The 13,483-nt window shown below is 35.1% G+C and overlaps 1 long non-coding RNA gene across 2 annotated transcripts in view; it reads left to right on the top strand.

The window, feature by feature from the left end:
* Positions 1–13,483, top strand: part of LOC118762591 — a 62,626-nt gene that overhangs the window by 20,554 nt on the left and 28,589 nt on the right. The gene's annotated exons all lie outside the window — the stretch shown is intronic.

The raw sequence follows: 13,483 nt of genomic DNA, 5'->3' as shown, positions 1-13,483 counted from the left end.
TACTCAGCCTTTTCAGTAAAGTGAATGGAATCTTTCTTCATGTAGTTAAAAGTTCAAAACCTCTCAGATCAATTTATTTGCCAGCAAACAAGACTTATATACTTTTTCACCATTGTTTGTTTGAGTCCTAAACTTCTAATGGAGTTATAAGAGCGCTGTTATGATATGCTGCATGATGTGTATGAGCATATGAGCTTTGGGTTTCCACTTGTTATTCACCTGTGCCTTCCTTGATATTCCCAGAATATCTTTTCCTCTGTCCATCTCTTCTTATCCTTTCTACAGTACCTTGGTGAATGATCTTTACAAGTCTATTGGATCTTGTAATATGCTCAAACCATCTCAACTTTCTTTTCTTCACTGTTGTTGTTGTTAAGCAACAAGACGGGTAAGGGTGATTAGGTGATGGTCTAGGGCTTAGGGGCGGGAGACCTCAGACCTTGGAAAAAAAAAACTTTGGTCATCTTGTTGTAGTCAAGGGCTCTTCGTTGAAGCCCAACACCACTGGGAGGTGGCCCTTCAAAGTTGCTGGAAATGGAGATCTCCAGGTCCAAATTCTTGAACAGCTTTCTTCACTGTTGTGATAAGGTCTTCATGGGAACCAGAGTGATGCTGGATGGTTTAATAGACTTACTCATCTGTGATGTAGTCTGAGTATGAGATACCTAAGATATTGTGATAGCATCACATTTCCAGTGCCTGTATTTTCCATGGTATCACTACAGTTTTGCATGCACAGAGAAAGATGGAAAGTTCTAGTGCACACAGGAGTAAGTTGTTCTTCATGGTGACGTTTTTATCTCTCCATATTGACTTAAGTTTGATTAGTGCAGTTATTGTCTCCATCAGATCTAGTAAAGAGTTTGGGCAGTAAACCTTTATCATTGGTGATTGCACTCAAGTATTTTGAGCTTCTGTCCTATCCTAGTCTCTGTTCTTGGACAAAAATGTTTAACAACGCAGGCAATTTCACAACTTCATGCCTTCTAATGGTATATATATGTTTAGTATGATACACAGATGGCAACACGCTTTTATCTTTTGTTAGTGTTTATACATATCAGTGACAAATTTGTGCTCTTCAAATAAATTCCAAATTACAGATGCTTCTTTGTTGTACTTTGCATCAGAAATGTAAGGAACCAAGGATGTATTCATTGAAAACCTGTAACTAATGATGCTATTATTTACCAGTTGTGATAAAAAAAAAGAACAGATAAAAAATGGAATAAATAAGACAGAATGAAAGAGAAGTGAGTTGACAAGAAAACATATTTTATTGAAAGACAAATGATTATGACCTTAGGTTAGCTTTGATCAGGCAGATTTATGATTAAATGTGCTAAAGTTTTTTTCTTATTTTTTTCTACAGACATTGATTGACCTGCAGTTGTTTAGGCTGGGCATCAGTCACATTAATCTCATCAGTTGGGAGGGACACCTGTAAAGATTATTGCTCTCCCTCTCTACTCACTTATAAAAAATAGAAAAAGAAAATGTGTGGTTTTAAAAATGAAAATGTCACAGGAAATTTTATTGTGATTTGGGGCTAGATTGCAATTTGGTTATTGGTTTCATTGTCATGATCATGGATATGATGTGTCCTGGATCTCCTCAAACATTGAACTTATAATCAGTTTCTATTGTTAAACTCTATGTCAAAAGACATCATGCTCCACTGTCTCAAAGTACTCAAAATGCAGCCAAAATAATTTCCAGAATATACTTATGGAAACATTTCAACTTGCTAACAATCCTCCTTCCTTCTTAGTTCTCCCAATCTTTTTATCTTTCTCACTTTTGACTTTCTGTTTATTTATTGCTGTTATTTTTTAAATTCCTTTTCTTTTTATTCATTTGTGTAGTAAAAATATTTATCTGATTTATGTCTGATATTTTCTTTCAGTTGTTATTTATTGTGTTGCAACGATTTTGAAAGAAAACAAATATTTAATTTTCACAACAAACAAAATTTGTTTATTTATTTTTTCAATGAGATTATCTAGCATTAACTCCATACACACACACACACACACACACACACACACACACACACACACACACACACACACACACACACACACACACGTGCACGCACACACACAGATGCTGCGTATGAGCATGGTATGAACTATGAGTTTCCACTTGTGATTTACCTGTGCATTCCTTGATGTTCCCAGTGTATCTTTTCCTCTGTCCACTTCCTCTAACCCCTTCTACAGTACCTTGTGAATGGTCTTTACAAATGGCCATACCATTTCAACTTTCTTTTCTTCACTGTTGTGATAAGGTCTTCATAGGAACCAATGTATGTGTGTGTGTATCATATATAAATGGGAATTTCTGTCTGTCCGTCCATCTGTCTGTTACTATCTTGCTGCCCAAACCAAGGAACCAATCTTCACCAAACTTTCTATACATGTTGAACTAACATCCAGTTCAATTATAGGCTAATTGGATTTCAATAAAAACCGATAATGGACCAATTACGGGGGTTGAACTATTACATGATAAAATGAGAGGGGTGCAAAAGTGTTAGGTTCAGAGAAATGTGGTATAATGAAGGTGGCTGATATCAGGGAAGGAGAGGAGACAGGAAGAGATAGACACACAGGGAATGTGAGAGACAGACAGATAGGGACACTTCCATATATATAAGAGAGTTTGTATGTGTGTGTATGTATGTGTGTGTTTGTATGTGTGTGTATATGTGTGTGTGTATGTGTGTGCATGCGTATCTTCCTTATGCATTTGAAAACTGAGTTACCAGTTTTGACATATGGGGTATCAAAAGATTCAGTAATCTTACGAGTATCAAATAAACTTTATTTTCATTTACATATTTGTATTACAAAAATTCTACCTTTTATCTATCTATCTAAGTCATCCCTGAGGATGCTCCAAGACTGTTTCCACAAGTGTTCCCCATTCATCTCGATCTTCCATAATGGTCCTCAGCTCCTGTACCCCTTCCATACCAGCAAATTGTTGATATAGGTCGTCTTCCTCCTTCCTCTCCTGGTTCTTCCTTTCGTTGGATGCCAGAGCACTAGCTTGTTAGCAATTTCATTGGTTTGTCTGATGCAGTGTCCAACTAGCTTCATCCTTCTATGCTGTATTTTCAATGTTACTATTAGTAGTCCCTGGTATAAGTTGGCGTTTGTTGTATGACTCTTCGAGGAGACATTGAGTGCCATTCTAAGCATCCTCGTATAAGAACCGTCCAACTGCTTCTTCAATGCTTTAGTAAGCATCCAAGTTTCAGCCCTGTATAGAAAAACAGACTCCATTATTGCCAGAAACAATCTCACTTTCAATTTCCTTGCTAACTTTGAACTCCATACCTTTCTCAATTTATGGCATGCACTCCAGGCAAGAGCTTTCCTTGCTACGATGTCTTTTTTTAATACTTTGTGTCCACACACCAAGGTATTTGAAATTTTCAACTACCTTGAGCAACTTCCATTATAATCTTTTCTATAAGTCAACTATCATAAACATTTTATACCATAGCAACAATGACAATGATGTCACATTTTCTATATGAGTGTGTACCTTAAAAGACATCTATTTCTCTATATGTTATGACAAAATACAGTCATTCTCATTCTCACATGCACATGCACATGCACACATATATACAAAAAAGATGTGCATATGTATTAATGTATGTGTATATGAAAGATGTGTGTGTGTGAGACAGAGAGAAAGACCAAATGAGTGCCACTTACACATACAGGACAACACTCACCTTCACTAACTCACTCACTCACTCACTCACACTCTCTCTCTCTCTTACACACACACATTTCATATACATGTACATACATCCTTCACTTTCTGCTCTCACTTCAAAGTAAATGTCACAATTTTACTTTCTCTTCTCTTTCAATTTTTGCTCTCTTTAAAGCATAAAGAAATATAAAAATTTTTATGGAAATTAATGAATACATTCAAATACTGAGTTGCTGATTTTGATATATGTGGTATCAGTAATCTTTCAGCTAACAAATAAACTTTATTTTCATTTACATATTTGCATTACAAAAATTTAGCATTATAAACTTTCTATAATTCAACTACCCTAAATGATGTTTTATACCATGACAACGATGGCGACACATTTTCTATATGTGTGTGTGTCTTAAAAGACATCCATTTTTCTATATGTTATGAGGAAATACAGTCATTCAGTTTCTCTCTCATATACACACGCAGAAGAAAATTTGTGTCATTACATGGATAATTCCATGTTACTGATTTGCAGGCTGTACTAATCATAGAGTACAGAGAAACTAGAAGAAAATTAAAATTTTCTATTTAAACAGCTTTACATGTATTTTAGTGACAAGTATAAAATGCTTACATAAAATTGATTTTATGTAATTTTTTTGTGCAAATTACTCCATCAAAAACATAAATGAGGAACTGTGTTTATCTGAAACAGAACATATTCTGAATCAGAAAACAATTTTTCAGAGGTGCTATGGACAAGCAAGAGAGAAGCTTCTTCGCTAAATATAAAATCTGTAAGAAAACTATTTTACTCTACAAATATATTTAACTTGTATAGAATCCTCTTTGAATTTCTGGTCTCCTTGACCTTTGAATTTTTGTATATCATTATCAACATCAACATTTAAAATCCACCTTTCCATGTTTGCATGAGCCAGACAAAATTTGTTGAAGCAGTGTTCTGTGGCTAGATGCCTTTCCTATCAACACCCCTTCCCTGTTTCCAAGTAAGGTAACATTTTCCATGGCCAGACACATTTTTCACAGGGGACTGGAAGCAAACAATTTCACCTGTATGATGATGAGGCTCATTTACAACTATCACAAGATGTCTTGACAAGGGTACACACAAACACACACACACGCACACATGCATGTGCACACACGCACACATGCGTGTGCACACACGCACACAAAATGGCTGCTAGAATAAGATAATGGTTGAGCAAAGTTCAGAGATATTCTACCTAGGTTGGTAACAAAGATCCTCTCTCTCAGAGTGAAGGGTAGATTGTATGATGTTTGTGTATGAACAACCATGCTACACATATCCTTTGCAGTCACTGTGACAGTAGAGGACACGTGAAGGCTTGAAGGAAATGAAGCTAGTATGCTTTGCTGGATGTGCAATGTCAGTGTGCATGTACAACAGAGTGTAAGGGTCTTGAGAGAAAAATTAGGCAGGAGGCATCAGATGTGGTGTTCAAGAGAGAAGACTGCATTGGTATGGTCATGTGATGCATATCGATGAGGACAGCTGTGCAAAGAAGAGCCAATCTCTAACTATGGAGGGAACCTGTGGAAAAGGTAGGCCCAAGAAAACGTTGGATCAGGTAGTGAAGAATGATCTATGAATATTGGGTCTTGCGGAGGCGATGACAAGTGATGAAGACCTTTGGTGATTTTCTGTACTTGAGGAGACTTGTAGTTGTGGCCTGTGCCTGGACTTGTAAAAGGCACCCATGCCGGTGACATGTAAAAGGCACCTGTGCCAGTGACATATGAGAGGCATCCATGCTGGTGACATGTAAGAGGTACCCATTACACTCTTAGAGTGGATAGCATTAGGAAGGGCATCAAGCTGTAGAAACCAAGTTAAATCAGACTGGAACCTGGTCAAACCATCTAATCCATGCCAGTATGGAAAATGGATGCTAAATGATGATGATGATGATGATGATGATATATAGCATAAAAGCATACTTGTGAATATTTTATATATAATTCTTCAATAAGAATAGTATTGATAGTGACTTTGAAGTTTTAGGCCTGGTAACCTTCATTGGACTGTGTCAATATCAACGCTATTCTTGTAAAAGAATAAATATATACCCCACAAAAAGTATTGAGTAATCCTTCAATTTAATGTAAAATTGTTTCTATTATAACTTAACATAAAAACAAGCATATATATATGTATATGTGTGTGTGTGTGTGTGCATACGCATATATATATATATATATATATATATATATACACACATATATATACAAAAAAAATACATACATGTACATATATATAATATTTGTAGAATTTTTGTAAATATTATATATATATATATATATATATATCAATAAATTTATATATTTGTAGCATATTTGTAAATATATATATTAGCATACTTGATTTGTAAATATAAGACATGTATGTAATAGGCATAAATATATATTTGTATATATATATATATATATATATATATATATATATATATATATATATATATATATATATATATATATATATATATCACATAAATATAACATAATAAAATAACAAAAATTGTGTGACAAAAAATTTAAAAACAAACAGAAAGAATTTATTGATTTTATAAGTGAACTAGAGAGGGCATCAGTGTCCTTCGTATATAGCCATTTGGATAATCATGGCCATAAATCAGTGAAAGAAATCTAATAGTACAGATTAAGTGAAACCATTTATTACTGAAGATGCAATATTATTTAGAGAAATATTGATTCAAGATTTTTGTCTACTTTCTTTTTTTTTTCATTGGATGATGATTCAGAACTCATTGCATTTTTGGGTTTTTCTGTCTGTCTGTCTCTGGTTTCTGTGGGGTTCTTTCTGTGTGCTTGTGCTTGTGTGTGTATGTGTGTACACAATTATGGATGTGCATGCATGTATAGGTGTGTATGAATGTCAATGTGCATGCATGCGTGATTGTGTGTGTGAATGTTCTCCTTTTTTTCAGTACTCAGCCACCATCAAACTTTGTAGACATTGAACAACAACAAAAAAAAAAAAGAAAATTAAATAATTAAATATATAAATAAGAAAATAATAACAATAAAAATGACAACAACAATAATAAGTATACATCATGAATGGAACTAGGTTTAATTCTTCATTTTTAAATTAGAAATGATGTTGAGTTTACACTTTTGATCTTGATATGTTTTATTCAATTTTTTTCTTTCTTATTTTGTTCGCCTCTCCTTCCTCCACTTTCAGCAACTTCAAACATATTATGGATGGGGTAGGTGGAGTGTATATATATATATATATATATATATATCCAATATGATATATTGTTGAAAAATGTTTTCATAGATATGAGGACAAGACAGCTATGATGATGATGATGATGATGATTATGATTTCAGTGAATGATAAAGTTGATGATAGGAGTTTTGTTAAGAATGATAATGGTGATGGCAATCATGATAACATTTTCGCTTCTAATATTGATGATGATGATGATGATGATAGTGGTGATGATGATAGTGGTGATGATGATGGTGATGGCAGTGGTGGTGGTGGTGGGGATGGAAAGATCATATCTATGAAAATGGCGATGATGATTATGACTGTATAAATCAAACCATTGCAATTAACAGCAAAACTCATAGCGATTAGTAAAGAGGAATAAGTCTTTCATTATTAGCCACAAGGACAATAATAAATATACAAACATTAGGGTATATTGTTATTATCATTATCACCACCTCCACTTCCACCACAGCCACCATCACCATCACCACTGCTGCTGCTGCCGCCACTGCCCCCCACCACCTTTATCATCATCACCATCATCATCATCATCATTGTATTAATGTTTATTTTTCCAGGCCTTCACAGGTCAAATGAGTCTTCATTGAGACAGAATTTTTTATAGCCAGGTGCCCTCAACTATTTCCAAGTGAGTTAATAATTCCACCAGTATATTAAACTGCGAACAACTCAGATGTATTTTCACGGAGAAGTGCATATAAGCAACACTGTTTCTATATACGGTGACGTTTTGTTTACAATCAGTGTGTATATATTAAGAGAAGGGAATACACTCTCAATCACACATAGGTGCCTATACATACACACACACACACACACATGCACGCACACAGAATCATGGCTGTGTGGTTTGGAAGTTTGCTGCCCTACTACATGGTTTCATGTTCAGTTCCACTGCATGGAATCTTGGACCAGTGTATTCTACTATAGTGCCATGTTGATCAAAGCCTTGTGAGTATATTTGATCGATGGAAACTGAAAGAAGCCTGTTTTATGTATGTATGTACATTTGTGCATACAGGGGTGTATGTGTTAGTGTGACCTTGTCTTAACATCTCATATGTACAATTAAGCCAGTCTTATAGAAGAAAATTAATTTAAGATTTCCAGAACATTCTTTACAATAAATTTTCAGGTTTTGTTTTTAGGTTGTTTTTTTTTTCAAAAATATTTTGTCTTGTTAATAATATTATTTTATATTATAAGCATCAAAACTTCATGTTTATCTGCTGAAAGATTCCATTTTAAGCAGATAAAAAGTTTCACTTCCTCAAGTTATTATAGATAACTAAAACTTGTTTCATTTTCCTTTCAATTTAGTCAGAATTTTTTGTTTCTATTTCTATATTTGCAACTTTGTTGAAATTTTAAAAAAACTGGCTGATGAGACTGATTAAATGGATTGTTATTTTCTTGGCTGATTAAATGGATTGTTATTTTCTTGAGATAAATCCATGAATACCTATTTTTGAATGACCAAAGATTTCTTGCTAACCATGCTCACATTTCTTAAATTAGTTCTATAAAATGTAATATATATCCACTTTGTTTTCAACTGTAACTACAGCCACATTTCCATTAAGTTACCATAGCTACATTTCTCTCATTTCGTCAACTGCAACTATGCTGATAAATACCATGGTAACACACCACTTATGCCCTCTACTGTCGCTATAACAACACTCCCCTTAGTTCTCTACTTATAGTTACCACAGTAATACTCCTTATTATCCAATACTGTAACTATAATGTCACTCTTCATGTGTCCTTTACTTACAGTTGCTATAGTAACACCTCTCTTATATAGTTGTAAACTCTTAAACACATTAAAAAGGATATCAATGGAGGAACAGAGTTTGACAATATGGTATTAACTTCCCAACTGATTTCTAACTCTTTGCTTGTCATTTATTTTTTTCTTTCTCACTCCCTATATGTTTCTGATGAAGGATTAACATCTGAAAAGTTAAGACCCTTTTTTGTGTTTAACTTTTTAATGAGTATTGTGTTTAGGTAATATATTTGATGGTTACATGGACTTCTTCAGGATCAACCTTCCAACTCTGAATCTATTGGATTACTGCCCATATTACTTTGGATATCCTTTCACTCCTCTTATAATCTTGACTGTAACCATAGTGATACATATCTCATGTTCCCTGTTGTTACTATAGTAACACACTTTTTATCTTTTCTATTGTTGCTGTCAATGCAATCTACTATTGTTAGAATAGATAGTTGTATATTACTATTGTAATATTTAACTGTCTTGGTATTTCATCTGTCTTTATGTTCAGAGTTCAAATTCTGCCAAGGTTGACTTTGCCTTTCATCCTTTCAGGGTGGATAAATTAAGTACCAGTTGCATACTGGAGTCAATCTAATTGACTGGCTCCCTCCCCCAAAATTTTGGGCCTTGTGCCAAGAGTAGAAAAGAATATTTAACTGTCTGTAAAGGTGGCAAGCTGGCAGAATCATTAGCACACCAAGCAAAATGCTTAGTGACATTTCATCCGAGTTCTGAGTCCAAATTTTGCTGAGGTTGACTTTGTCTTTCATCCCTTTAATTAAGAACCAATAAAATAAGTAACTGTTGAGCATTGAGGTTGATGTAATCAACTTATCCCCACCCACAAAATTGCTGACCTTGTGCCAAAATCTGAAACTAATATTTAACAGTCTATAATTAATGGGTTGTTTAATAAGTACTATTAACCCTTTCATTACCAACTCGGCTGAAACCGCCTCTGGCTCTGAGTACAAATGTCTTGTTTTCATAAGTTTTGAATTAAAATCTTCCACCCAACCTTAGTCACAATTTATGTTCCTAACACCAGTTGAATAATAACCAAGTTATTTTACTAAGTTCTTTGTTATATTTAAAGTAATTGAAAGAAACTCAGAGCATCTCAACAGAAATACGATAACGAAAGGATTAATGTCACATGTAGAGAGAAAATCAGGGCTGTGGTTATCATGCCTTTCCCAAATATATTAGCAATGTAAAGGAAGCGGAATAGCTACTTGAGAGATACTCTATCTTACTGACCCCAGGAGGGATGAAAGTAAAACTTGACAAGATTTGAACCCCAGATGTAAAGAGCCATGATACTGCAAAGATATTTTCTCTGAGACTCTAAGAATTCAGCTAAATGGTTTTGTATATTTTGTGATGAATGTATATTTAGAAATACAATAGTCTTATTACTCAGGCAACAGAAAGACCTGTGGGAATGTGCATCAAAATTATATAAAGATGACGAAGCACAGACATTGTACACTGTCTTAGGTTGTCAAATATTTTACTTACACAAAATAATTGGATGATTACATTACACATCTAATTAAAAAAGATGTAATTTAGACTTTGCACTCTGAAGAGGAACTTTTCAGGAGCAGACATATATGGTCAGCCTAAGCAATAAAGCTCCAACTGTGATGGGATTTGAGTTCCAAGACCATGGAGTGTATGCACAAATAAGCATTAATTCCATATATATAGTACTGGCCTATGCACAAAAGTACTTCTTTTTTCTCCTCCTCTCTCTCTCTCTCTCTCTCTTTATCTATCTATCTATCTATCTATCTATCTATCTATCTATCTATCTATCTATCTATCTATCTATCTATCTATCTATCTATCTATCTATCTATCCATCTATCTATCTATATCTATCTATCTCTTTCACACACACACACACACACACACACACACACACATACACATACATATCTGTATACGACAGTTTCAATCTACCAAGTCTGACCACAAGGCTTTGGTCAACTCAAAGCTAAAGTAGAAGGTACTTTCACAAGGTGCCATGCAGTGGGACTGAACCTGAAATCATGTGGTTGGGAAGTGAACAACATAATAATAATAATAATAATAATAATAATAATAACAATAACAATAACAATAACAACAGCAATAACAATAATATATTCTGAAGATTTATGACTGTCTTTGTGTCCAACAACCTTTATTTCTTTCTCAATAACAGAACAGTTTCCTCGCTTCTCTATTTATCTTCATTTTTTTTCTGTAAACATCCACTCCTAGCCATACATAATGACCAGAATGTCTATTGTTAAGGTGCATGCTGTCAAAAGAATCTTATTTTTAAACTATAACATTCATACACACCCAAGTTTCTTCCTCCTTCCTTCTGTACTCTCTATATTACTATCTGAAAATGTTAAAGGATTCAAGAAGCTGTGTTGTATATAAATTACTTCATTATGTATTCCTTTTTGTGCAGTTTTTTTTTTTCATATATTCACACTCCTACCACCATTATTGTCCTTTTTGCCACCGCCTCTGCCAGCATCACCACCACCACCACCACCTAAAACAACAACCACCAACCACTACCACCAACCACCAGCGACGACCACCATCATCATCATCATCATTACCACCCTTACTATTGTTGTCATCCTCTTCAATGTGAGAGGATTTCAAACTTATTTTCATGAATTTCAGGTGTGTACAATATGTATACCTATATATACTTGTGCATGTATAATGTATGTATGCTCTTATACTTGTTTCAGTCATTTGACTGTGGCCATGCTGGAGCACCGCCTTTAGTCGAGCAAATAGACCCCAGGACTTATTCTTAGTAAGCTGAGTACTTCTATCGGTCTCTTTTGCTGAACTGCTAAGTTACAGGGATGTAAACACACCAGCATCGGTTGTCAAGTGATGTTGGGGGGACAAACACAGGTACACAAAGATATACACACACACATACATATATACAACAGGCTTCTTTCAGTTTCCATCTACCAAATCCACTCACAAGGCTTTGGTTGGCCCAAGGCTATAGTAGAAGATACTTGCTCAAGTTGCCACACAGTGGGACTGAACCCAGAACCATGTGGTTGGTAAGCAAGCCCCTTACCACATAGCCACTCCTACGCTTATGTATATATTATATGCCTATGTATATATTATATTTTATGTATGCATATTGTATTCATTGTCTTAGTGTTTATTTGTTCTTCTTACTATTCATGTTTTTGCTATAGATCCTTAGTTTCAGCTGGTTAGCTGTGGCCATGTTGGAGCACCACTAAAATATTAAATTCTTCTTCTATGAACTAGACAAAAGCTCCTTGAAAAGCATGTGAAACGCTCCTTTTGAGTGTTGGGCCCCATAGAGGCAATGACCAAGACCTTTGGCATTATGCTGTGCTTGAGAAGAAAACCCATCAAGCCTAGTAAAATCCCAGTTGTGGCAGATATTGGTGTCACGCAAATGGCACTTGTGCCAGTAACATGTAAAAGCACCCATTACACTCTCGGAGTGGTTGGCGTTAGGAAGGACATTGAGTTATAGAAACCATGCCAAATCAGACTGGAGTCTGCTGTAGCCTTCCAGCTTGTCAGCCCTGGTCACAATGTCCAACCCTTAGCAGCATGGATAATGGATGCTAAATAATGATGATGATGGACAGCTATTTCTTAATCATTTTCTGCTCTTTTGCAATCATCATCATATTCTGCCTGTCTTCATTACTATTATCCTCCATTTAAATGATTAGTTGTTGTTGTTGCTGTTTAGCTTCAGAGTGGCTTTGACTGAACAGACTTATGATCAAAGGCACGCCAGCTATGAGCATCCCCTATGACCAGGGCCGGTGCAAAGTTTCCATGCAGACTGAGACTTAAATTCCTTGCCACATTTGGTTATATTCTGTACCATCCAATCTCCTCTCCATCATCTTGCCTATCAACAAGTTTTCCTGTCTACACCCATTAATCTATCTATTAATTCATCTGTAAGATGTATGGTCATCATCATCAACATCCACTTTTTCATGCTTGCATGGGTCAGACAGAGTTTATTTGTGGCAGATTTTCTACATCCAGATACCCCTCCTATTGACAACACTTGTTTCCAAGCAAGAAAATATTTCCCTATAGCCAGACACGTTGTTGCAGAATATTGGAAATAAATGGCTCTACTTGTATGACAGTGACACTCATTTATAACTATCACGTGTTGTCAAGACAAGGAGCATAAACATTCAATCTCACCCTCACTCTTGCTCTCTCTCTCTCTCTCTCTCTCTCTCTCTCACACACACACACACACACACACACACACACACATGATGAGCTTCTTTCAGTTTCTGTCTACCAAATCTACTCACAGGGCTTTGGTTGGTCTGGAGTTATAGTAAAAAGGTGTCACACCAGGAGGCCTTGTGTGTAAATATAATTTATTGTAAAGTTCAAGAACACAATTTGAATCACTATTACACAATAACAAACTTTTATCATCCTTCATTCTTCCTTTTCTAACTTATCTTGGCCTGGTTATCAAATTCGATTGCACTGAAAAAGTTACAATGATCTATGTGCTACAATTTACACTAAAAGAATTAGCTAAAAGCTAGCAATCACTGCAACACCAAAGAAATTTAATAGGA

Source organism: Octopus sinensis, linkage group LG3, assembly GCF_006345805.1.
Source record: "Octopus sinensis linkage group LG3, ASM634580v1, whole genome shotgun sequence".
NCBI classification, from domain to species: Eukaryota; Metazoa; Mollusca; class Cephalopoda; order Octopoda; family Octopodidae; genus Octopus; species Octopus sinensis.
The sequence above is the reverse complement of the archived record's forward strand: the minus strand, read 5'-3'. Positions and strand labels throughout refer to the sequence as shown.